At 37.6% G+C, this 6,350-nt stretch overlaps 1 non-coding gene across 1 annotated transcript; it reads left to right on the top strand.

Moving 5' to 3' along the window:
• The first annotated feature begins 5,248 nt into the window (after nucleotides 1-5,248).
• Nucleotides 5,249-5,322, top strand: LOC136514653 (small nucleolar RNA snoR60). The gene has a single exon (XR_010773799.1). It is a non-coding gene; the product is annotated as a small nucleolar RNA snoR60 (small nucleolar RNA).
• The last annotated feature ends 1,028 nt before the right edge of the window (nucleotides 5,323-6,350 follow it).

Raw genomic sequence — 6,350 nt, 5'->3', positions numbered from 1 at the left:
GTGTAGTGATTTACTTGCTCGTTTCCTTCACTTCTTGTTTTCCAGAAGAAAGTTGGGGGTTCATTGATATTATTTTTGAACTTCTGTATTTTGTCCAATAAGTGAAATAGGATAGGCTGCAAATGTGCAATGCATGGTTGCTCTGTCCTGATTACGGAACCCGAATTCAAGTACACGCCACGATCAGCTCACAGTAGCCCTTGCCCTTCTTGTCACCGATTATGTCAGCCCAACATTAGAACAACACAGTTGAATCACTGGTCAATGATAGGTGAACATGTGTGTGCCTGTGACATACACAAAAATCGTCAGTGCAGGAAATCAGATTGTTTTACTTCTCCCTTTTAGTTTTTTGTTGCCTTCCAGAAATCTGTTGTGGTTCTGATATTTTGTAGGATTAATAACAATATTAAAAAATTGTATGCACCTATATGGTAGAGCTCTTTCTTTACTACGTTGCTCATAAACCTTTGTCTCAGGGATCACCTCAGTTGTATCTGTTTAGTACCGCTGCGGTATCAAATTATGTGTGACAATTAGTTGGCTAAGTAATCTTATCTATGCACCATATTTTTTAGGGCCTTTAATTTGTACCACTTGTTTTCCTGGCCAGTGGGAAGTAGGCAGCTGGGTGTCGACATATAGACTAGGAGGGGAAAAATACTCAGGAAAAATACGTTTTGTACTTTGTTGGATTTATTGCATCTGTTTGTCATTGTTTAGACAGGTGAAAGAACTAGTTTGTTTTCATTTGCCTTGTGTGGGCACACTGAAAGTGGCAGGAGTGAAATTACAACATGCCATTTTGGTAAGAAGCCTCGCAAATGTGATGTTCTGACCAAAGCACCTGATTTTGATTGTTAATTCGCTTGCTTAGGTAGTAGAAGTGATCTAGATTGTTTAGGCAGTAGCATACCTCTAGAATCTGTATTGTGTCTATTTTGCCTCTGTTATTCTACGTGGCACTAAAATTATAGTGGTGTCTTTTTATACATATGGGCAAGTTAAAAGACCTCTGCTATTTTCAGTTAATCTGCTTGGTTTGACTCTTAGAGTGGTCATGCTTTTTGTTATGCATGACACATGGCAGTATTATCAGGTTGCATTGAGACTATGACCTAGGATAAAAGCTCACATGTGAAATCCACTCACCCTTTCTTTTTGTCCGGTTACATAATTGCAATCAGCAATAATATAAATTGCAAGTATAGGGCACCGTAATTGTAGTCATGAGCATATGCAATATGCTGCTGTTGAACCATTTGCCTCGTCGTCTATTAGTAACATATCATTTGTACCAAGTTTTCTCACTCCACTGATTGTTTTGTAATGACCATCCATTTAGAACTGCTAGCTTGAGTAGTAGCTTGTATCCATTTTGTTTGAAGGGGGCATGGGGCATCTGCTTTTGAGCTCATTTGATTGTTTTTGTATATTTATGTCTCTCTCTCTCGGCATTCCCTATAGCTAGCATAGATGTACTGTTGAGCTTTCTCACTAGTCTCTAGTCCCTAGTCTCTCTACACTTGCAGCTAGCATAGATGTAATGTTGCTGCTGTTGTTGTAGTCCAGCCTAGGGGCTGTTTGAATCTTTTGTTTTCGGTCTGTGCTTCCTTCTCTACACTTTCCTTAGCTTGCATTCTACATTGTCTATGTAGAACCATTTTATGTATTTGTTGTGATCATGTGATAGTTGACAACCATTTTTTCTATTTATTTTCAGTCCAAAGATAAAGTGAAATTTGTTTCCGTGCTGATTTGCAAGTTTCAGAGCCAAAAACAATTCCCTATCATTCAAAAGGAAATCCATTGGCTGAAACTGCAGCTCCTGCTTTGGATCGTGCTGGTTAGTATGTATTTCTAGATTGCACATTTATTATCAGACAATTGCACATTATTGTGGTCATCAGGTTCTTTAGTAGCGGCTCTGATTACAGCAACTGAGCAGGTTTGGTCCAATACAGAATATGGCTAGTCTCTAGGAGTTGCTATAGCATTGGCCTTATATTGTTGGATTGTGTGTTTAGGATTTCATGTTGGGAATTTTGGAATGTTTTCAGTTAGCTAACCTGAGTAGTATTAGCATAGATTTTTGATAAGTGTGAGGTATGAATTTTGGAAACTCACATTCATTTCTTTTGTTTGTTGCTCTTGTCCATAGCAGTTGTAGGTAACTAGTGCTGTTGAACTCTCCTATACATACACAATAAAATTACATTAAGAACGAGTACTATTTGCACTATTTGAAATGTGCAATTTTCATATTTGTGTATTGTAATTTTTAACATAAAATACAATATAATTGCATTACCAAGTTAACAGGTGGGGCTTTGCTTCCTTGTGTCAACTATATTTGTGGGATGCTTACAATTTCAAAGCAAGCTAGGAGTGAGGACTAACTAGTGGTCTGCTTGTTTAAAGGCTTTGTAGTGCATAGCTAATTTATTACATTACTGGTTTTGGTAGGATGTTTTTGCATCTCATCAGTGCCTAATTGTGTATGCCTGTTGGGTAAGAGAACCAATGTTATTCTTGTGCACTGAAATTGCCCTGCTACTTTGGTTCTATGGTTTATAGTGCCTTGTTCTAGAAAACTGTGAGAAGGCGTTTAGTGAAATCATGTTTAGTGAAGTCATGGTTCCTATGCATAAGTTAACGCATAGGAACCATGTTTAGTGAAGTCATGATTAGTTGCATAATCACTGGAAAAATTTTCATTGTTTTTCAGAATATTAGACATATCTGCGATTGTGCTTCCATAGAAAAAAGTTGTGATCTGTCCTTCCATAGAAAAAATTGTTTCTTGTGATTTGTGATTGTGCTTCCATAGAAAAAATTGTGATCTGTTCTTCCATAGAAAAAAATTGTCTCTTGTGATCTGTGCTAAAACGTATTCAAATGTGTTTTTTGTAATTTGGGTCAACACACACCTCTCATTTGTCCTCTTTGATTTGTGTTTCTGTGTTGGCCCTAAATATCTTTACAACAGCAGCCAGTGTGTTTCTTCACTGCTGATTATTGTCCACGAACTGCTTCCTGAATTGAGCCTATTTTAGCATTTTGGGCTTTTTCCTAAAAGTTCTGCATATGTCAAAAGCAGGGAGGAGGTTGTTCAGGATAGGGGTTCAAGTTTTGTGTGAAGGAAGAGTTGTGCTCAAGTGCATTGCCTAGCCCTACTTCTCAGCAACCAATGGTCAGTATATGTTCTCTCTAAATGCACACTTTGTCCTTCTATAGAAAAAAATTGTAATTTGTTAATTGGAATCTGTGCCAATATAGACCACATTTTTGTCCTTGTAATTGTGTTCTTTGTGATTTTTTGCCATTGCCTGGACCTAGATCACTGTCTGGTTCTCTTATTCCCCACCCACCCAACCAACCATTCTCTGTCTCTCTCTCCCAGCCCTAGAAGCAGCTAACAACTATAGATAAACCTTCTGTCTATCTGAGTTCTTGTTGCACAATGCTTGTTTCTTGTTATTTGTGCCAACACACACCACATCTTTGTTTGTTGTTTTGTTGATTCTTTGGAACAGGGGTCCCTTTTGTCCAAAAGCATGTGAAGGGGCTAAAGTGGCTGCAGTTGCTCGTTGGGGTAAGTCTTGGCTTTTGCTTACTAATGTGCATGTATGGCGATACAGCTGTACCTTACATGTTATATTGTGATCTATCTTAGATGGCTTACTAAAGTTTGGTGTGAATATTGATCTAGTAGTCTGATTCAATATTTTACATGTGAAGTCTAAACTATCAACTAGTATTTTGCAACTGTATTACTAGAAGATATATATAGAAAGTTGTCCATCATTAGGTAAAATGGTGATCTTTGGCAAACAAATTTTTCATGCAAACAAATTTTGTCAATCAAATTATCAAGGGAAAACTCTACTTGTTTAGTAAATCTGCGTAATCGGTTTTAAGAAGTATATGTAAAAAAATTCAGAGTAGTATTTCAAGGCAAAGTAATAGTCAAACTCAGATATTTGATTGCCTTCATAGTCATTTTCTGTAGACATTTTTTAGTTTATCTTGAAAAACATTGGACTAGGGCAACTGAACATGGCATTCTACACATTCAGCTTTTGTGATTTTGTAGACTTTAGGTTCTTTTCATTCCTTGTTTGTTCAGTTCAAAGCATGTATGGTTGTATGAATTATGTTCTCTCCTTATTGCTTTTATCAGATAGGTAGCAATAATTTGGTCTGCACTTTGACTGTGAATCTGACTACAGATTTCTGTCAGAGAATGTCTTCCACCTGCAATCTACTTATTAGTGTGTTGCTTTACTATTTGTGTCAACACACATGTGGCCCAATGCTATTTGGGCAATTGCATAGGTTCATTTGACATCCTTGCCTTTTGCAGCAAGGCACCAAGCGTATGCCTAGTATAGCTGTTATAAAATTTGTGGGTTGCTACTGAGCCAGGGGGAAGAAGATGGAGGAATTTTTTGTTTATATCATAGAGAGGATAATTGTGACATTCAGCTCAAGTGTAAGTATCGGTCTATGTTTTGCACCATATGCACCAGTACTATGCGTTTGCCTTTTATTTTCTTATTTGATGCCTCTCCAGTTCTGTCTAAAGTGGAGATGCCATGCTGTAGTAGCTTATGTTTCCATCTAACTCAACTGATCTACCAATTATACTTTGTTTCTCCAACAGGTGCACTCATTTCATTAGTGGTTACCACAAGTGGAAATGTGGAATCCTATGGATCTCAAGCAAGCCTTCTCTGCTACAATCTTCTACCTGCTGCTTCTATTCTGTGCGGGCTGCAGATTTCAAGTGCTTGTATTAGGTAGCTGCTGCTAGTTCAGTGCTACAGTAAAATAGAGGCAAAAAGCTATAGCAGCTACTGCTAATGCTGTAGCATGGTCCTTACTATTGTCAGATTGTGGGTAGTATGTTGTCTTAAGAGTTTGGACACTCTTGCAGTCTTGCAGAATTGGTCGGTGTATGCAATTGAGTTCTCCCACAGGAGTGGAAGAGACCTTGTCAACATGGCAAAGAAGAGGACCAATTTGATCTCCATTACTGAGGATGTCAGGTACCCAGCAAGGTACTAGATATTGGTTGGCATGGTTGATGCTATCTTCTCTGATGTAGCACTGACCAGGTATTCCTATCATTTCCTTGCAACCTGGTGTCTGATTCACTTGTCTGTCACATTGTTGAATTGAGAGTTGTTTACCCGTATTCCCTGCCTTTATGTTGTTTTTATTTCTAATTTGGCAATATTGGTCTTAGCACATGATGAGCATACTCGGATTCCCCTTCAGGACATCAATTGGATGATGCAGATTCGAGTTTCTGATGCCTGTTATGCCCTTTGTTTCCTCGTTTATATATGGTTCCAACTGTGTATGTGATATCTATAAATAACCTGCCATTGCCTGTTTGGACCATTGTAATTTTGAACAGTTTGTTGCTTGATGGATTTATAATACTAGTTATTAGTTTCACTTCTGTGTTTATATACATATACAATATAATTGTAGTAACAATATATAGTATTTGCACTATTTGAAACGTGCAATTTTCATATTCTTGTGTTGTAACTTTTGAAGACCATATTCATTGTCTATTTTTGCAACAGTGAAATAAAATTTGCACTCTGTCAATTTTAATTTGTGGTAGAGACTCGTTCTACAGTGGGATAGATACGTTAAGTGTGTTTACTGGGCAACCCTTCAAAAGAGTGTGTTTACTGGGCCAATAGTTCAATTCTAGCCCAGCCGAGCACCAACTTCAGTTAGCGGGTATTGGATCATGCGTCTGTTAAGGTTTGACGGACCCGGTAAGGTTTGGCGGGTTTGATTCGCGGACCCATTAATATTGCCTGTGTACAGAAACAACCAGCTTTGAATGTGATCGTTGGATCCAGATCTGATGGCCCTAAGACGTTGCCTGAAAAAATGCTATATTTCAGGCGACTGAAATATAGCAACTCCCTAAATTTTTATATAAATATTATCTATTTTGTTATGAATTATTTTACGATTAGAGATACTTTAACAATGATTTATTTATTTTATAATTTACACAAAAAATTTAAATAAAACGAATGGTGAAACAAGATGTCTGAAAACAAAAAAATGTCACTTATTTTGGGATGGAGGGAGTACGTCAAAAGAAATGTCGTCTGTGTTGGTGGAGCTGAAGAAAAGCAGTTCTCGTTTATATATACTATATACGAATATATAAGAGAAAACTAACGCAAAAAGAACAAAATTGTCTAGCATTCGAGTATCGTTTTCTCCAATATAATGTAGGAGGCCTCTGCGAGACCGGGACTCTCTCTGCACCAAAGCTGGACGCTATGGTTCTGGATCCAGGTGATGTACAG

Source organism: Miscanthus floridulus, chromosome 16, assembly GCF_019320115.1.
Source record: "Miscanthus floridulus cultivar M001 chromosome 16, ASM1932011v1, whole genome shotgun sequence".
Taxonomy (NCBI): domain Eukaryota; kingdom Viridiplantae; phylum Streptophyta; class Magnoliopsida; order Poales; family Poaceae; genus Miscanthus; species Miscanthus floridulus.
The sequence above is the reverse complement of the archived record's forward strand: the minus strand, read 5'-3'. Positions and strand labels throughout refer to the sequence as shown.